We start from the raw sequence: 20,967 nt of genomic DNA, 5'->3' as shown, positions 1-20,967 counted from the left end.
GCGTCTTTCCAGTCGACTAAGGAAGGAGGAGAATACAGTGTTGCCAGTTTGAGGAGTTTGAGAGCCGGCATTAATCGCCACTTAAGAGACGTCAACATCATCAGCGACACTGTGTTCAAGAGCAGTAATGCGGTTTTTAAGGCGATACTGAAGCGTTAGAGAAAGAGTGGGAAAGACACAAGCTTCCACCATCCTCGTATCCCTGAGTCGGACCTTGAGATAATCAGGGCCCAGTATTTCAAAATTTGTAATCCAGATCAGAATAATCCGGATAATGAAATCCTCCTTTTCTCAGTCAGGGATCAAGGTGATCCTGCTGACTTTGTCTGGGTATTTCAAAACACTGGCAGGGTGGATCACTTTGATCCCAATCTGACTGGATACGGATTTCCAAATCTCACGACTCCGCCCCCGGATCTGAAACGTTTCCCCTTTGGGGGCGTGGCTTTCAGATTATGACCCGCTGTGCTCTGTCTCCACGGCGGAACACTTCACGAAAGGAGCAGTTGGTAGCACAGCTTTCGCATCAAAATGTAAGTATACCGTTGTCTAATGTGTAGCGTTTTTAAGAGCATACGAAGGCCACTCACCATCTCATGTGAGCCAGCTATTTGAATTGTCACCTACTTAAAACGTGGGCGTACCGAACCCTAATTGAGCCGAGGTCATGTTAACGGTAGCTAACGCGGCTCCATTGACTTGCATGTTAAGTAGCTAGCAGGCTAGCGAGGTAGCTGACTTTGTTGATGTATTTTGAGGTCTACGGTTTAATTCAAAAGGTAATTAACCAGAAGTACATCATATATCAAGTCTTTAAACACCAACCTGTTCCGAGTTTAACGTTATGTTATTGCCAACGCAGCAGACCTTTTTATTTTTGTGTGCAGAGCAGACTGCTGCAGTATTGGAAAAACACACAGTACTACTATGAATGATGCGGTTCATTCAGAAGTGTCAGAGGATTGAGTTTGGGTATGCTACAGTAATGCTGGTGATATGCTTTTCAGTAACGTTACTTAAACAATTTCTCTGACTATTGTGGATTCCTGACAGTGATAAAGATATGCTCATACACACTCTACTTCTACTTTCAGAATACACTCACACCCATGGACCACTCTGCAATGCCACTGCTAATCAAGACAACAGGTCGAGTGCTGGAAATCCCTGGAAATGTATCCCCTTTTGTAGAAGGCTCCCACTAAACATATAGCACTATAGCATCTGATTTGATGAAGTAAAATAATACGTTTGTACACACAAACACTTTCTGAAATACATTGCTGCATGTCATTAAATCACAGTCAAGCACTTCCCAGGCATTTACAAGGTGCATTTTCAAGCTTATCTAAATCAAGTAAAATGTGCCTTCATTAAATCAGCAGCATGAAAATATACATTGAACGTGCTTAAATGTGATTATCCTGTGAAGTGAGGACATATGTGAAGTGAGACATACAGCAATGTCTTGCAGGACATAGTTGAGCTATTACTTTTCCCCCCTCAAACATGTGATGTAACATTGGAAAAATGCAAGTGCACACATCATTTGTTTCTAATTGCTTTTTTAGTACTTTGTTTGAATTGCCATGTGTTTATTATGTTGATCCCTGTATTATTTCTTGCACTCTATATAAAAGAAAATGTGCAATACAAATAAATTTGCTTTGCACTGCATTTCCTTGCCTTTGTCTGACCACAAACATATGTTGGATGTTTTGGTACAAACAGGTTACAATGTTAGGTGAAACTAGACATTGAGAAATAGGTCTGTATTTGTTACTCTTATTTACAGCAGTTTCAGGTAGTATGGCCAAACAATAGTTTTTCTATGCTTGACATTACTTACAACTAAAACACTAATTTAGATGAAGTGTAATGAACATCTTGAGTATCAATATCTAGGAGAAGTGGAGCTGAGGCTTTGTCAAATCCACCCCTGAGGTGGGATCCAAATAATCCTGAAATCTGGTATTAAATTGATCCAGATCTCTGCCTTAACTTTTGAAATACCCAAATGCAGCCTTTATCTGGATTAAAGGGAGGATTGGATTACCAGAACTGAATCCTGATCCTCAGGATCAGGATCCTCTTGATCTGTGTTGAAATACCCAGTTTTCAGATCAGATCAGGATTTAATCCAATCCGGCCAGGATAATCCTATCAGATCACTTTGAAATACTGGGCCCAGATGTTCATCTGCGCTGTCTCCCGATACGCCCCTCGGCCTCGTCAGAAAGGAGTGGTTTGACATCCAGCTGTGTTTGGCTCAGCGTGGCAGGGAGGGGAACCGTGAGCTGACCATGACATCTTTCAGCATCCAGAGACGAGGATGGCGTTGAATACGTCAGCCTAGCGCATAATCCTGACACTAAAAATCATAAAGATCCAAACGACGCACACAAGCAAAACCTAAGAGGTTTTATGTTCGTAAGGCCCGGGGATCCCCTGTGCCCAGTAAAAAGTTTCAAGAAGTACATCTCTAAATGTCCCCCTAACGCAAAATCTTTTTATCTGCACTCAAAGCGCTCCATCACCGTGGCATCTGATGTGTGGTACTCCAGGGAGCCGATGGGTGTCCACTACCTGGGAGACATGCTAAAAAAAAATCAGTGAAGAGGTCTGTACAATTCTAATAATGTAGCCCTATGTATTATGCCTAACCCCTCTTCTGCCCTCATTAAGTGTGTTTATTATTGTTTCTTTAAGGTGGGTCTGTCGCGGATTTACACGAACCACAGCCTCCGGAGCACGGCTGTGGGTCGACTCTCAGATACCTATGGCAAGCCGTTTTAACATTTAATCGCTAGACTGGATATTCATTAGGCCTACTGATATCTGTAACATAATTTTGCCTAGTCAAAACTCTTATTCAAGATATCTGTAATTAGATTTTGCCTAGTCAAAACTCTAATTACAGATATCTGTAATTCAGTTTTGACTAGTAAGATTCAAACTATTTTTGCCATTCATGTGTATGGGGTTTGTCATTATAGATATCTCCAATGTAGTTGCGGATATCTGCAATTGTTATTGTGGATATCTGCAACTGAATTGTGGATATCTGTAATTCCAGTTTGAGATATCTACAATTTAATTTTGACTAGTCATAATTCAAGTTCAAGATATCTTTAATTATCATCAATTGAAGATATCTACATGGTCCTTTCTAGATATCTTGAATTGAAATTGAAATGACGTTGTAGATATCTGTAACCGAATTATGACTAGTCAAAATGACGTTATAGATATCCGCAACTGAATTATGACTAGCCAAAATGACGTTGTAGATATCTGTAACCGAATTATGACTAGTCAAAGTGACGTTATAGATATCCGCAACTGAATTATGACTAGTCAAAATGACGTTGTAGATATCCGTAACTGAATTATGACTAGTCAAAATGACGTTGTAGATATCTACAACTGAATTATGACTAGTCAAAATGACGTTGTAGATATCTCAAACTGGAATTATAGTCATAATGTAATTGTAGATATCTATAATGACAAACCCCATACACATGAATGGCAAAAATAGTTTGAATCTTACTAGTCAAAACTGAATTACAGATATCTGTAATTAGAGTTTTGATTAGTCAGAATGACATTACAGATATCTGTAATTCAGTTTTGACTATAGTCAGAATGACGTTACAGATATCTATAATGGTAATTCCAGATAGTCGGACTTAGTCATTAAATGTTAAAACGGCTTGCCATAATCTGCAACATAATTTTGCCTAGTCAAAACTCCTATTCAATATATCTGTAATTAGATTTTGACTAGTCAAAACTCTAATTACAGATATCTGTAATTTAGTTTTGACTAGTCAGAATGACGTTATAGATATCTTAAATTAAAATTCATACTAGTCACAATGACATTACTACTAGTCAAAATGACGTTATAGATATCTATAATGGTAATTCCGGATAGTCGGACTTAGTGATTAAATTTTAAAACGGCTTGCCATAGACGCCGGGCTGGAGACACGCCAGATCATGTCTGTGACAGGGCATCGCTGTGAAAGCAGCCTGTAGGCTTATTGGGCTCCGTCAGTCTAGGAGAAACGAGAATGGAGCAACAGTTTGTCGTCCTGCAACGTCCCAACCAGCAGTGGTCAGGGTCCACAAACGTTAAATCTCTGTCCTTCACATGCCACTATGATGGACATGCCAGTATCTCTATCAAATTTCACGATCAACGGCAATGTTGCATTTAATTTTAAATGGTTCATCTGTCTTTCTGTCTTGCTCTTACTTAGTCCGGAGGCTTTGCTTGTTCTGTTTGTAGGCAGCAATTCTTTGTAATGACGTTAACATTACGTTACGTTACAGTTGGTTGTTGCTGAGTTAAGTTAACCAAATTACGGCTCAGCTAAGGTTATAACGTAACGTTCAGCACTGTTGGTGAACGAATTTGAGATGTAAGCTTAAACCGTAACGTTAGGGGGTTGATATAGACACAACAAGAATTTCATCAAAACAGAGAGAGAGTAACTACATATATGTACTGTGTAAGGGATAATGTATACTGAGCCGGTGAATACTGGGAAAATAACTCCCGACAGGGGAATAGAACCCCGACGCGCAGCGGAGTACTATGTACTCTCTCTCCACCGGCTCATTATACATTGTCCCGCTTATTACACGGCTAATTATCAGTTAAATAAATAATGTTGTCTGCCTCTGCGAAGTGCATTAAAATCCTAGATCATAGATCCTCCTGATGAACTGGTTGGCACCCCTAGACCCGCTATGAGTGTATGAATCTGTGTGAATGGGTAAATGATAGACATGAATTTAGAGCACTTTGAGTGGTTGATAAGACTAGAAAGGCGTTATATAAGTACAGTCCATTTACCATATTCTTCACTGTGTCCAAACTGTATTTCACACAGTAAAGGACCCCTTGCAGTGCATCACCTGTGAGATCACGAGAAGGCTGAATAACCAGGAGTGACAAGATATCACTGGATGGTGGGGTGCATAATTAAACCCAGGGACAGATGGACAAACAGAGGCAAGACATACAGTATTGGATTTGTTTTATGAAAGCAAGTTCAGATCAGTCACAGTGAGAATGTTTTCTGTGAAGCTGTTGAGTAGTACTTTGCATGCCCATGTCTCCAACAGTAAGCCAATGGTTGATAATGTTTGTGTATCTGTGTGTATTTTCCCCTCATGATCCAGAAATTTTGGGAATGAAAAAGCTCCTGCCACAACATCTTCAGAGTCAGTGAGTATTCATGTTATCCTGACATAAAGACAGTGAATGGATATTGTGCACACTAGTGGCCATATTACTGCCAGTTTGTCAGCACATGTTTAATTTTTAATTGTTTTCCCAAGAATTGACAATTATCTTTTTGTGAGATGAAACCTGAACATAGAGGCAGGCAGAATATGCATAATCCACACCAAGGCACCAGTCTGGCTCCAAACCCTGAAGACAATATTTTACTCATCTACTGTTCTTGAGTTTAAAGGGACAGTTCCCTTTTCTGCAGTAGATTTGGGTTAGGATGCTCCCAATTTGCAAAAATGGGCAGGAATACCACAGAAGCTAAGCCATGTATGGAGATATATTTGTGTCTTTATTACATGTGAGAATATAAATGATATGAGAGGGAAAAAATGTTTGACAGAAAAAGTTTTCACACTGATAGCAAAAAATAATATTATTTGAGGGTAATAAAAAGTTTTGAGAAAGTATTTTGTCACAGAATATAAAAAAAATAATTTGAGATTTAAAAAATGATTTCTAAGAAAAAAAACCTCAAAAACCTTTTTTTACTCTCAAATATTATTTTTTGCTATCAGTGTGAAAACATTTTCTCTCAAAAATAAGAATGTTTCTCTCAAAACATTATTCTTCTCTCTCTCTCAAAATCTAAGTCTTTGCTCTCGTGTCAGGATTTTGCTCACTGTGAAAATAATGTCATGGGCGGGGCCACGTTCCTATTGGCCAGTCTCAATCGAATTGACAGCCGGGGGAGGATCGTCTTGAGTGTCAAATTCAACTTAATCATTCATCCACCATGGTGGATTCACCGGCATAGATGTGCTGCGTTATTTGGGAGCGGATATGCATACATTAACGTTATGCATGTGTGGCCAAATGGAGAGGAGAGGGAAATGAACCGACAACACCACCTGTGGAATTGCACCCCAGGGAATACACTCAAACCTGTACACTACTCTTAACAACAGAAGGTCACACAGATTCGTACACTGGTAAATATGGGGACAGGAGACGGACTTCCAAATATAACAGAGGTCGCATGAATGCACAGCCGCGGTACAGTGTGCTTTAATCCGTCTGTGGAAAACCGGCAGAATAGCAGTGGAAAACGGAGCGGCCGCACCGGGGCTGGAGGCCGTGGATAGCCGTCCTTCAGGATGCCCAGCTGACGGCCCACGTCACCGGGCTACGGAGTGCAGCCCCACACAGTACGCAGAGGAGGAGAAGAAGCCACAAGCTGTGGCCTTGGCTACAGCAGGACAGAGAGCAGGACAACCTGTTAACATAAAGTTAACACAACTAGCAGAAGTAGAAATAAAAAAAAACTGAGCGAGTTTACCGGAGCGAAGGGAGCTTAACGCACAGCGCACAGCTCAAACCCAGTCACCGTCTCGCAAAGAGGAAGAGCAGACACCACGCTTTTCAAAGTCCCCTCCGAAGCTGCACACAACAGGAACGGCCGACGCCGCTGTAAAGCGAAGAGTCACGGCAGCTGTGACACCATAATACGCATTAACAGTACACAAACATTACAGCACCCATGCCTACCTTATGAGTCCCAAGTTTGGGTACAGAAACCGGAGCACGACACACAGCCCTTGCCAGGTAAACGCCAGGTAGAAGTGAGCGCGCCCGTGAGGGGAAGACCAAATAACGCAGGTGCCACCACTGCACAATTAGGCTCTGACAACTGGAAATTAGGCCCAGCTGATGCCAATTAAGGGCGGAGGTGTAGCAGCGCTCACCCTGCCACACATGGAATGTTGGAGAGAAAAGCACCGTAGTAAAGTAACGTTAATGGAATAACCTAGCTAGATGTAAAGTTAACACTAGTTGGCTAGTGCAGTTAATAACACAATCTCGGTAAAATAACGTTAGGTGAGAAGAGGGATTCATTATAGGAATGATTTTGATAACCTACTTGCTCAGCTAGCTTCCCATCAGTTGTGTGTGTCACCATCTTACCCAAACATTGGAGTCTCCGCTCCCGAATAACGCAGCACATCTGTGCCGGTGAATCCACCATGGTGGATGAAGGATTCAGTTGAATTTGACACCCAAGACGATCCTCACCAGGCTGTCAATTCGATTGAGACTGGCCAATAGGAACGTGGCCCCGCCCATGACATTATTTTCACAGTGAGAGCAAAATCCTGACACGAGAGCAAAGACTGAGAGGCCGTTTACACGTACACGGTGATTTTGATAAACGGAGACATCTTCCTTCGTTTGTGCCCTTCGTTTACACGCAAACGGAGATTTCTCCTCTGAAAACGAGTCTTTCTAAAAACTCCGGCCAGAGTGGAGATTTTGGAAAACTCCGGTTGTGCGTTTGCATGTAAACTGAGATAAACGGAGATAAACGGAGTTATAGGCAGCCGATGTCACAGTATGCGCCGTAACTTGCGCCTGTGTCAAAAGTGCGACCTATGTTGCTATGGTGACAATGGATACATGGAAGGCTTGAGCTTCTCGTTACACTGCCACCTACAGGTTTGGCATGCTCTTATACACGGGTAAGTGTAAACGAAGATCTTTTTGAAAACGGAGACGGTGAAATGTCCGTTTATGAAAATAGCCGGCAACGTGTAAATGGCCTCTTAGGTTTTGAGAGAGAGAAGAAAAATGTTTTGAGAGAAACAATTTTATTTTTGAGAGAAAATGTTTTCACACCGATAGCAAAAAAATAATATTTGAGAGTAAAAAAAAGGTTTTTGAGAGAGTTTTTTTCTTGGACATCATTTTTTAAATATCAATTTTTTTTTATATATTCTATGACAAAATACTTTCTCTCAAAACTTTTTTTACTCTCAAATATTATTATTTTTTGCTATCAGTGTGAAAACTTTTTCTCTCAAATATTTTTTTTCTCTCAAACATTTTTTTCCCCTCTCATATCATTTTCTCGCATGTAATAAAGACACAAATATATCTCCATAGCCATGTACTGCTGTGGATGGGGTCAGCAACAAATTTATTTTAGTCACTTTAAAAAAATCAGTATCAGTTGAAGTGTAGGCTATATACAGAATATTTTCACTGAGGAACAATGCATTGTAATACAATACATCATGATATCAAAATGTGACAATATGCATTGTTGAAATGAAAAAATGTATTGTGGTATCAGCTCTTTTATTACTTCTTAATACCTCCAATAAAACCGGCAAAACTGCCTTGAGGGATGTCACTCAGATTTTTTATTTGCTCATTATTATTTATGATTATAAGCTATAATGAAAATGGCATTGTTATGCATCCCTTTAAGCCTTTAAAATAAGTGAAAATATTTTTTTTCAATCATACATTTTCTTCATTCAAGTTCTGTTCCAATAGGGCTGGACAATGTACCGATATTAGATCTTATTGTGATATGAGATATTGTTATATTGTCAGATTTTGTAGATCATAATATCGCTTTCCTGGGCTTAAACTGATAGTTCAGTTTTTTAAAGTGGGGTTGTATGATGTACAAATAGCCTCTAAGTATATTAGATTAGATGTAGTAGATTGCTCTCTACAAGAACTCCCATCTCAAAATAATACCACACTTTAAGTGTACGCCATAAATACTATTTTTTCCAGTGCATTAATTGGTCGGAAAAAAGTTTATCTGGAACTAACTGACTCACGTCATGTATTCCTCCGCGCAGCCTGCGCGCTGAACTTGCCAGCTCTGTGTTGACTCATATTGTTGCAGCTCCATATGATACTGCTTGTGCTTGTCTTGGAGAAAGTTACAAAGAGATAATACAGTATTTGACACAGCCTTGTTATGTATGTGCAACTGCCTGATTCATTATGAGTACATTTTACATTCTCACCTCCAACACTGATGACTGCTAATGATGAGAAACTTGCTTGTATTTTTTAGGACAAGCATTGGAGCAGGGTTTACAGGTGAGAACAGGCACCCTAGTCCATCACTGGTAAGTATCAACTGCAGTATGTAAGATATGACCACTATTCCAAAGCTTAAATTGTGATTACATACTATTATTAATTATGATTTTTATTGAGTGTGGGGTACACTGTGAGGCACCTCTCAATACATCTTCTGCCTCCAGATAAAATTCAAATGTAATAGCTGGGTTTCAACCTGTGGAGGGAACTCCACATACAGATTTTAAACTATTTGCACTAAAATGTCAAGATTTAGACCTGAATCAATTAGCAACATTGCTAAATAGTAGTAGGTCTTTGTTAAGATGTGCTCTCTCACTACTGGTGTGTGGTACTAAACCAAAACTACAGTTGCATCCAAATTATCCAGAGGTAAGCAGGTAGCACACACAGATCTTCAGAAAAGGTAGACACATCTCGATTTCACCAGTTTATTTGGCCATGTCAACTAAACATGCTAACGTTTCGGCCTGGTGGCCTTCATCAGAGCATTTCATGCGTTAGCATGTTTAGTTGACATGGCCAAATAAACTGGTGAAATCGAGATGTGTCTACCTTTTCTGAAGATCTGTGTGTGCTACCTGCTTACCTCTGGATAATTTGGAAACATTGCTAAATACCCAGATAGTTTTCAGCTGAAAAAAAGTGGTTTAGGGGGTTGATGATCTCATAAAAGTACATTTGCAAGAAGAGCTAACTTTTATTTTTGTCTTCCTTCCTCAAACTTGGCACACTGAAAGGGGAATAGACCATTTTCAAAGACATATAGTCATCATCATCAGTCCTTTATTCAATTCTCAGGAGAACACTGAGGGAAAGAAAATTATTAGATGGTGGTTTTATTTTGGTGTAACAATTGGGATCTTTTGTTTTTAGGTATATCTGTTTTTACCTTATGATGATACACCTGTGAAATGTGTTGTGAATCCACGTCTTCCTTATTTTGTTATTTCACATTTTTCTGATGGGAGCGCTAAGAGAGTGTAGAAGCGAAAATCAGTGCCTGGAATTGGGCCAGGTGGCACCCGACCTCGTCCTCTACTTCTCTTGCAGATCGTCCTCTGTGTAGACCGCGGAACCGGGGGGGCCGGGGGGGGGGAATGGCCCAGGTAACTTTTGTACTCTGACATAAAGGGCTGCGTTGGGACCTGGCGGGACCCAACGCAAGTAGTAATAGTCATTTTGATCCACACTCCACCAGTTGGTGGCGGTAATGGGCCAAGTCGCTGTTTGCCAACCGCCATTAAACAGTAGAAGAAGAAGAAGAAAACTAATAATAAGAAGATGTAGCCTAGCCGCTTGCTCCACCTGTCTGTCTGTCTGTATGTCTGTCAGCTCCATCTGTCATGAGACAAACATGAAAGAAGACGTGCAGTTTATTGTGTTTCACCGTCGACGAGCTCTCATTACAAGCAACTATTACGCACGTCTGCGTGCTCTTTATAACTCACTGTGTGAACCTATGTTGCATAATAAAGATTTGCCCCCTCGTAATTTTTAACCGCTCCCTCAGTAACTTCATCCTGGCGACGGGCTTGCCTTAACCTCAATCACTGCGTGATTATATAAAGGTAGAAAAATAGCCTAAATAAATACAGAGGAGGAGAATAGAATATGAAACAGCCTTTATTTCATTAAAAACGAAATGAAAACAACGAAATAGGAGCGCTATTCTTGACCAGTGCGTCAAAAGACATGCAGGCCAGAGGAACGAAACAAACAACCCCATGAATCTCTTTATTAATAGCCTATAAAATGACGTGTTTTCTCCTGCGGGATGGGAGAAGACACAAAATCAATGCATCTCTATTATTGTGCGGGCATAAATTCTCAGAGTTTTGTGGGAGCGGGCAGGAGTGTAACACACACGTTGCAATTACGGGCGGTAATGGTCAGAAATTCAGCGGAGCGGGCAGGAGCGTGATGAAGAAAACAGTCCCACGCAGGGCTCTATTCATACAAACTATTTTATATGAATAAAAGCCTAAGTTGTAGCCTATCTGTGTTTTTACGAGCCAAGTCACCACACACCTTCACTCACTCTCACCAACTGCTGCCGATAAAAAAAAAAAAACTCCCACTGACTGCTGCATATTGATTTGATATTAGTGTGCCTATCAAGTGCATTGTTTATCAATACGTCATGCATGAGCGTCACGAGCTAATGGCGGGCACCTGCGCTGGCTGCATCTGGGAAAATGAAGAGACAGAAGTCGATATCTGATTTTCTTCAAGTAAACAGAAAAAACAAAATGATCAAATTACTCCAGCTTCCACTGTGGCCTCATCTGTGCGTTTATGTATAAATAGGCTTGGCCTGTTGTGTGTGAATGTTAGAGTGGGATCAGAGGGGTTAATCTAAGCAAGCATGTGTTCGTGTTCATGCGTGTACTGTAGATGTAACTGTGTGGCGTCGGAATAAAAAAAGTGCTCTGCAACGTCAGAGTAATATTGTCTGTTTCAATGCATATGCCCCCCACCCCCTCCGCGTGACTTGAAATTATGCCCCCCCCTTGTTCAGATGCGTTCCACGGTCCATGGTCCTTTGAGTTGATTTTAGTAGTTTAGGTTCAATTGGCAAACACTTAGAGAAACACTGGAGTCAGGTAGAATCAGGTGCAATTGAGTTTAATGTGCTCACAAGCTTCAACACATACAACTCATTGAGTCAGGCTCCGGAGCAAGACTGAAGTTTCAGTTTCTGTGCTCTCCCTCTTATGCTGGTGAAGATTCGACAGAATCTCCACCCTTTTCCTTTAATCCTTCCCACCTGCGTTCAAATCTATTGGTGGCAGGTCTTTTTTCTTTTTAGTCCTTTTCCATCTGGTCCAAACATATTGGTGGCAGGCCCCTTGGGCCCTTGTCCAAACATGACCTAATGGTGTAATCCCTGGGCCTGGAAATCCCCAAATTCTCCCACCATTAGATTTGAGCTTGGTTTCACTTTATTTTTTAAAAACATATAAAACCTGGGGATTTTCTCTATACAATCCCCTGTGCTTTAATGCAGTGTGAACTCTGTGAACTCTTAGAGTGTGCCTCATGCAATACAAACGTTCAAGAGTGTGTGTGTGTTATTATTAAACAGTACATGGTGTGGTGTATGTGTGCTCTTCAATGTGAATACATAACCTTGTGTTATGAATACATAGACTTGTATGACAGTGTTTTATCACACATAAATGCATAACAAACAGTTTTATAGGAACTTATACATAAAACATAGTTATATGACCTTTACTCTTAATCAACTTATGCAGTATAACACCTTTACCTGATGACGTGACATGAATAAGGGCGAATTCAGATGGTAGCAGGCATTGTGTCACCTTACTGCAGCGTCAGGCTGCGCTCTGGCAAAAGTGGACTCTGGATGAACTTTTTTAGCACAGGCTGCTGCTAGTTTTTTCGGCACCTCATGTAGTCCGCACTGGATTATCTGTGTTTTTCCTGCTGTGCCTACTACCATCTGAATGCCTCTAAATTGCATGTTTAAATTGGTAAACATTTACTGATTAGCAATCTAAAAGCAGACAGTACTCTGTTTACATTGCCAGAATGTCTCATATAGAAAATGTAAATGATTTTTAAAAAAAGAATAGTTCACTTTGAATGATAATTTAGTCATTATCTACTCACCCTCATGCCAATACAAGGACGAGTGAATTTTTTCAATTCAAAAACATGAGTTTCACATAAAAACAGCCTGCAGTCTCCTCCCTAAGAATTGACATCAACAGCGTCTTTGTTGAAAACATTACAAAACGACTAAAAAACACGTAAAATGCCTCCATACTGCTCATCTGGTGTAACCCAAGTCTCCCAAAGCCCCAAAGTTGACTTGAAAAGTCATAATTTACATCATGTTTTTAGTTGAAATCCTTAGATGGGAGCTATGTTCACATGTCTGACCTGTGGGTGTGAACTGTAGGTGTGCTTGAACATGACTCAGAGCTAAGAACCTGAGAATTCCAGCCTGAAAACATGGTGTAAATAAGTCAACTCTGCATGTTGGGGCTTTGGGAGATTTGGATGACACCAGACCAGACCTGGAGGCATTTTAAAAATGTTTTTCACGTTTGAAATGTAGTCACTGTTTAATGCAATTGTTTGGGAAAATGCTACAGTTGTGAAGTGTTTTTTGGACTAGAACCTTTTAACAGTATGAGAGTGAGTAAATACTGACTGTATTTTCATGTAAAGTGAAATATTTCTCTAAGCATGTTAAAAGAAATGGTAAAAAACGAAATCCTACTTTTTACAGGAAGGACTTCTCAGCGAATCTTATTGTGTCCTTTTTTCCCCTTTTTCCTTGCAGATGCACAAAAGATCCAACTGATTGCTGCCAATTTGGAGGAGGATTCTTCATTATCTGCCACTGTCACTTCTGGTACAGACTCATTGACCTTTTGTGGTATGTTTTGTTTTTACTTAATGTACTGTATAGGTAAGATTCTAAATTAAAAGATGCTTGTCAACAAATATTACCAGAGTTTACAGAACCCCCAGGGGTCAGGAGAATATTGTAGAAAATAATAGAAAACTGAACTGGAAAAAAACAAGCTAAAAACAGCAGACCACCACCCTGTCAATGACTCTCCACCTGTTTCAAAGGTGAAATTATGAACTCATAGTAATGCTAACAGACAAAATAGAGACATGGAGAAATATAATTTTTAGTTTTTCAGTACCTCCTGGGGGGCTCTGAAGAACTGTGTGAATAATTGGTTGATATTGTAAATTTACATCTGAATACATTAAATAAACAGTTTTAGAATCAGTTGTGGTTTGTATTTTATTTGTAATTATGTTTCCCCTCCCCACTTTAATTGAAACTGAAAATCTTTAGATGTATCTACTTTGTATTTCTTAAGTATATTTTCAGTTGAGGATATTTCACAATAATCTTAAAGATTATATTTTGTGAGGATTGGAAAAAAACGTCTGCTATTAATCAGTACATTAGTTAAAATATTAAATATATTACTTTAAAACTGTAATTCTACAAAAAACTAAATCATTAAATATTGGAGTTTGTACTTCTACAGTTTTTTTTAAACATTATTTTACATTTAAACAAACACTGCAAGTTACAGATGATTTTAATATTTTTTATGCAGTGTATTCAGACATCTTACTTTGTTATTTTACAATCTTGAGCATGTGTTGACACTTTATTGAAGGCGTTTGATTGTAATAATTTAGGAAAAATCTGTCAAATTATGGAATTTTCTGCAGAACCTTTAATGAAAATGTCTGTAAATGTAAGGTTTTTTAGGATATTTTACTTTCATTTTACAGTTTTTGTTTGGCAGCCATTGCTGCCAGTCATTTGACTGTATTTAAAAGGTGTTTTGGGGTTTATTGAATGTGTTTAATCATAATAATTTAGTAAAAATCTGTAAAATGACAGTATTTTTCTGCAGAAATTTTAGAATTGTCACTTTATTGAAAGTGTTTGATTGTAATAATTTTGTAAAAATCTGTAAAATAAAGGTATTTTTGTGCAAAAACTTTATAATTATCACTTTATTGAAGCTGTTTGATTGTAATAATTTAGTAAAAATCTGTAAAATAACGGTATTTTCTGCAGAAAATTTTAAATTATCACTTTATTGAAGGTGTTTGATTATAATAATTTCGTAAAAATCTGTAAAATAACAGTATTTTTCTGCAGAAACTTTAGAATTATCACTTTATTGAAAGTGTTTGATCATAATAATGTAGTAAAAATCTGTAAAATAACAGTATTTTCCTGCAGAAATTTTAGAATGATCACTTTATTGAAGGTGTTTGATTGTAATAATTGAGGAAAAATCTGTAAAATAACGGTATTTTTCTGCAGAGCTGCCAGTCATTTACCGTTTCTTATATATATATATTTTTTTTTTACAGTGTATCTTATACAAAACATCCCTGTTGTCCTGACAAAGACATTTTTTAAGAAAATATATTCAATAATAATACTTTCTTATGGAATTACAAATCTCATAAAATAAACAGAAAACATCTCCACAAACCTAAATTGAAGGGAGGATTAGCCCTCCCAAATTTCATGTTATACTACTGGACTTCCGCCATCAGGTCCTTTGCTTTCTGGCTAGATACCATAGAAGCGATACTCCTAGCCCCCACTCCAATCAATAAATCCATCTACAACTGTAACCCTATCATACACAACTTAATACGTATATGGAAACAGATCAAATCCCATTTCGGTCTCTTGCTCTCCCTATAGCAAGAAATCCCACATTCGTCCCATCCAATTTGGATAGAGCTTTTTGGACTTGGAGTGACGCAGGAATCCATCGCGTCAAAGATCTATATATTGAGGGCACGTTCGCCTCCTTCACACAGCTACAAAAGAAATATAAACTCTCAAACAGCAACTTTTTCAGGTATTTACAAATTAGGGATTATGTGCGAAAATATTTAATTGGATTCGAAACCGAAAATTCGTCAGCATAAGCCATAGGCTCCAAACGTCTCCGTATCAAGACCACTTCATCTCCTACCTATATGACATTCTACTATCAGTATCCTCTCCATCTTCTGAAAGGTTCAGGACCAACTGAGAAAACGAAATGGGAATACAGATTTCAGAAGACCTATGGGAAGAAAGCTTCGAACATATACACAAATGCTCAAACAATGCCAGACACTGTCTTATACAATACAAAACACTATGTAGACTCCATTACTCAAAGGTAAAATTGCACAATATATATCCGAATGTATCACCCACGTGTGATAAATGTCAGACCTCAGACGTAACTCATTTGCATAGCTTCGTAACATGCCTTAAAATTGCACCTTTCTGGACCAATATCTTCAACATTATCTCAGAAATCATTAATATCCATTTAGAGCCAGAACCTTTATTGATTATTCTAGGTGTATCAGAAACTCATTACAGCAAAAAATTATTACTTATGTCATGGAAAGAAACAAACGTCCCCACCTCCAAACTGTGGCTGCATGATATAGCCAATACATTACATTTGAAAAAGATAAGGTATGTTTTAAAAGACAGACTTGGACAGTATAATAAGATTTGGCAACCCCTCATAGCATACCTCGAATGTAGAAGGACTTGAACTGTAATACAGATTTATACATCGTTGTACGTATCATCCAATGAGTGAATGAGTGAATAAGAGTAGAGTATAGGGAAATGGGAGAAGGTTAGGTAAATGGGGAGAGTTACAGAGAAGGGAAGATAAGGGGCTAGTTTTTCTAGACTACCTTGTCTGTTTATTTGTTTCTATTGTTTGCCTTTTTTTTTGCCTGTTTTCTTTTGTGGATTGTATGCTTTGACACTGTCACAATCTCAGGACACAATCCTTATGCCTGCTCTGTTTGTCAAGAACACAAGTTCAAGCTGTTTTTTTTGTGTTTTATTTGTTTGCCATGGACTTAAATGAAAATGAGCATTGATACAGTAGTGTAATTTATGAATAAGGTTTCATGGCTCATATGTTACTCTCCAGGTTGAGACCTTTTCCAATGATGTATTTGGCTTAGCTCTACGACAAAGTTTTGATTTTTTTCATTTTTTGGACACAAGCCATGCCAGGTCTAGTTTCACAGACCACTTTGAAAGCCCAGTGTATAAAATGATTTTTGTTTGTTTATTTGCTTGTTTTTTTCTTTTTTTACTGTAGATAGTTACTAAAATGATGAATGTATGCATTGCTGTTTCCTATTTTTTAACATTGTACTGTTGGATCTCCTCTTCAACAGATCGCACTTGACACTGTAATTTTTGTGCAGTTAATGTGTCATTTGCGCACTTTACCCAATTCCTATCTTAACTAGGGATGCACCGAATATTCGGTAACCGAATATATTCGGCCGAATATTGCAAAAAAACACACATTCGGTATTCGGTGGAATAAGTTAAAAGCAAGGCCGAATAATAGTGGCGTGTTTTGATAACGCAATCAAACAGCGTCCAGATTTCGACCACCAGCAGACACGAAAGGCGAATCCCATTGGTTGTGGGTTGAACGGGGGTCAAAACTACTGAAAAACTAAACAACAATATTCGGTATTCGGTACTTGGTATTCAGCCAAGCGTTTAATATTATTCGGCTTCGGCTTCGGCCACAAATTTTCATTTCGGTGCATCCCTAATCTTAACCCTAAATCTTAACCCTCAGTCTTAAAAATCCGCGCTCCCACAAGTGCTAGTGCTGTCCGGATTCTCAGAGTGTTGAGTTGAGGATCGAGAATAAGGGCTGTATGGCCCTCACTTTTAAGATTTTCCAGGACCACCCTTGGTGGTGAGTGCTATCCCAAAATCCTTTGCGTATCATTTGCTGAGCCCAGTCGAACCCGGCCGAGTACAGACGATTCAGTCAGTGCAAGATGGCGGCGACAAACATATGGAAGCAGAGTTATTTCCTTGTTAATAGTTGTTTTAAAATTATGATAACCATTGCATTATCTTAGTTTAACGTAATTTTATGGACTATAGACCTCTTTGTAGCATAACACACACATTTTTTGGCTAGCTAACAAAGCCGTCGCGGGCCACGGCTTACATGCCCCGCACGTAACCCCGGTTCTCTGATAACCAAGTGATGCTGTCATTCAGTTACAAAAAGTAATTAATCTCAGTGATAATGTAGTTGTTAAGCTGTTTTAATATACATGAAATGTTTGCATCGACATTTTTGTAAGATGACCGGACGGTGTCATCTCCTGTGGCCGTAGAGTCTGCAGCTGGTAACATTACAGCTGCAGGTTAACGTTAGTGATCGTATTATCTGGTGACTTTCCGCTGAATAAGTTACGTCAGTTGTTGTGGTACAGGTTATTTGGTTGAATATCAACTTATAACCCAAAGAGTGAAACGTTAACGTGGATGAAAGTCACCAGATAACACAGTCACAGAAGTGTGACCGTGTAAACAGCCTCACTAGTTCTGCTGGATGACTACAGTAGTCATTGTGATAATACTTACAATACTGCAGGAACTAATAACTTAACGAATATCAAAAAAATAAGAGAAAGTAATGCTGTTATCTCTGTTCCATTTCAGGGCCCAAAAAACTATGGGAGTGAGTATTGTGAACTGTTCATAACATAATTCTCAGTCAAAACGGCAACTGTTCCCTTAATGATCAAGCATTCTGTTTCAATATGAACATTTCATAAACAATGTATGACCTAATACATATTTTTCACCATTCAGTCATAACCTTTGACTTTTTTTTATTACACAGGCAATTCATCAAAGAGGCTGGCTTGGACGGAATAGTAGAACATCAAAAAAATGGGAGAACCTGAAAACATGATACAAGGTGATGTGAAAAACCCTTATCTCATCATTAAAATCTATTGTTAGTTCTTGTCAGTATTTGTAATATTGAGTAATAAAGTGTGTGTGTGTGTGTGTGTGTGTGTGTGTGTGTTTCAGGAACTGAATAATCCCAAGACTGGGTCGGGAACTGCATCTAACTGGAAATATTATCAGAATATGCATAATGTTTTGGGTGGTCGGCCATCAATTGGCCCTCCTCTGGTGGTGGCGTCATTCACTCCAGCAGATGGGGACTCTACTGCTATTCTTGAGGTAAGTTTTGAAGACTAGCAACAATGACATGTCATGTTTTTTGTAACATAATTGTATGAGACTCATGGCCATGTCACCCGGCTCTTTTTTTTCCAGGTGATTGTTAGTGGTCCCTCCACCTCAACCTCTGCTGGTGATCCCTCAACCGATGATCCCTCAACCTCTGCCTTCGCTGATGGTCCCCCCACCTCAACGAATGGGCGACAACTACTGATGACGTATATTTCTTCTTCTTTGAATTGACAGACTGGACGGAGTTTTGGCGTATTGCTGACCCCCACAGTCTTAAGACATATTTGCCTTTGAGGGGTGTCCCATTTTAAAGTCACAAGATAGCCCTTAACACAGGGTTTTGAGGGTTAGTGAGATTGAGGGTTGAGCTTGAAAATTAAGATTGAGGGTTAAAATAGGAATTGGGATTGGGCCTTTATCTCCCCTTAGAGGGATTGCACTTATGGGACATGTGCACCTTACTGTCACTCGCACACTTTATTGCACACTGTGTGCCCAGAATTTAATTTTTCGCAATTTTAGTCCTGCTTTAGTTCTGTTGCTCAGTGATTGCTGTCTGTGTCAGTAGTCTGTGTGCATGCTACCTGCACTACCTGTCTGTATCTCTTGTATGTCTTGTGTATTTTGTGCTTTTCCTGCTGCTGCAACCTAAATTGCCCTTTGGGACATTAGTAAAACTTGAACTTGAATAAGTCATCCGCAGACAAGACAATACTACTAAAAAGTAAACCAATATTAACAATAATGAAATAAGCAAAAATAATATTAAAATTATATTGAAATTTTAAAATCTATTTACAGAGTGGAATGGTAGCCTAATAGATAACTTAGATACAATGTATTATTGTTTAGACACTTTATTAATGCTTAGATAGTATTTAGCCTATTATTGTATTTACTTTTAGCATGCTCTACTTTTATCTACTGTGGGCAACATGTTTTAATTTATTTAATAACGAATTTATTTTATGTTAGGCCTACATCTTAATATTTTGTGTCATTGATCATAGTTTAGTTCTTAACTCAAGTGTTTCCTCAGTGGGAGCCGTGTGCGCCACGCTGGTTCTGTGGCGCTGGCTTGGGGTCCGCTCTCCCCCAGTGGAGTGGAGGGTGGCCGGGTTGCCGCCTCCCGATGCGGACGGCTCCATGTGATGGTGTTTTGTGTTTTATTTATGCTGCCCCTTCATACTACAGTACATGACCTACTGTGTGGAAGTAAGGGGGAACACATACAAAACAAATACACATCCAATCTTCATCCTCCAAAAAAGAGCTGTATGAATTATTCATAAAACCGCTTACAGAGAGCCAACAGATCCATTATCTATCAATCTAAAAACACTAACATTTCTAGATTTGATGATTTTAAAACTATTCAAATTATGTTCAGAGCAACAAATCAATAGTTGCCTAGTAGTATCCAGGGGTTGTTCCAGCTGAGAGAATACAAACACAATTTGAGAGTTACCTGTTTATTCAAACAAACACCATTAAGAACAAATGCAAAATGTAATGTGAGATTTTATCCAAACTTAAGAAACACTCTTCAGAAACAAACCATTGAATGGTTATGAGCTGGGCCAGTGGTTTTCTCTACGGTTATTTCTTGTTTGTGCGTTGTTTGATGGGCTTGGTACATCTGTTCTGATTATTTTGTTCTTGTTCTATCCAAACAGGTTGATTTGTTCAACCGAGATAAATATCATGGACACTGATGGCTGTAAATTAAACTTTCATTTTCTGTGATTAATATATAGAAATAAGAGGGGGTAGGACCAGAAACGTTTTTAACTTCTTCTCACACCTGTTGAACATGAACGATATTATCTGAGTTGCTCAATTGTTGTTCATATGTTGCTGAGGATCCTGTTTTTTTATTGCTTATAAAAGTTTTATTTTGTGTTTGTATTATTTAAATTTTTAATTTTTCAATAAATTGCCCTAAAAACACTCAGAAAAACAACTAATGTAGAAATTTAAGATTTTGGCACAATAAGTAGAATTAGTAGGCAACATACAGATGATTTCAGGTCACAATTGAGCAGAAGTATCAAGTAAAAGATTTAGCCTAAATGTGCTCAAAATAATGCGCCAATAATCTACTTCAATTTTATTTCATTTTACACATATCGAGACTTGCACTGATTATGACTTTGTGGTGATGATTTTAAACCTAATTTTCATAGTAATGATTTTTGTTGAGTTATTAGTTACAATAAACGTA

At 38.7% G+C, this 20,967-nt stretch overlaps 2 long non-coding RNA genes across 3 annotated transcripts; both read left to right on the top strand.

Moving 5' to 3' along the window:
- The first annotated feature begins 467 nt into the window (after nt 1-467).
- LOC125898037 (uncharacterized) lies at nt 468-2,505 on the top strand. Of its 2 annotated transcripts, none has more exons than XR_007450558.1 (3): nt 468-533; nt 893-972; nt 1,095-2,505. It is a non-coding gene; the product is annotated as an uncharacterized LOC125898037 (long non-coding RNA). The 2 variants fall into 2 exon arrangements; XR_007450557.1 differs by having other exon boundaries at nt 888-972.
- A 2,689-nt stretch (nt 2,506-5,194) lies between these two features.
- LOC125898039 (uncharacterized) lies at nt 5,195-20,959 on the top strand. The gene is made up of 7 exons (XR_007450561.1): nt 5,195-5,242; nt 9,123-9,177; nt 13,470-13,565; nt 18,198-18,216; nt 18,382-18,459; nt 18,576-18,731; nt 18,828-20,959. It is a non-coding gene; the product is annotated as an uncharacterized LOC125898039 (long non-coding RNA).
- The last annotated feature ends 8 nt before the right edge of the window (nt 20,960-20,967 follow it).

Source organism: Epinephelus fuscoguttatus, linkage group LG12 (assembly GCF_011397635.1).
Source record: "Epinephelus fuscoguttatus linkage group LG12, E.fuscoguttatus.final_Chr_v1".
In the NCBI taxonomy this organism is placed as follows: domain Eukaryota; kingdom Metazoa; phylum Chordata; class Actinopteri; order Perciformes; family Serranidae; genus Epinephelus; species Epinephelus fuscoguttatus.
The sequence above is the reverse complement of the archived record's forward strand: the minus strand, read 5'-3'. Positions and strand labels throughout refer to the sequence as shown.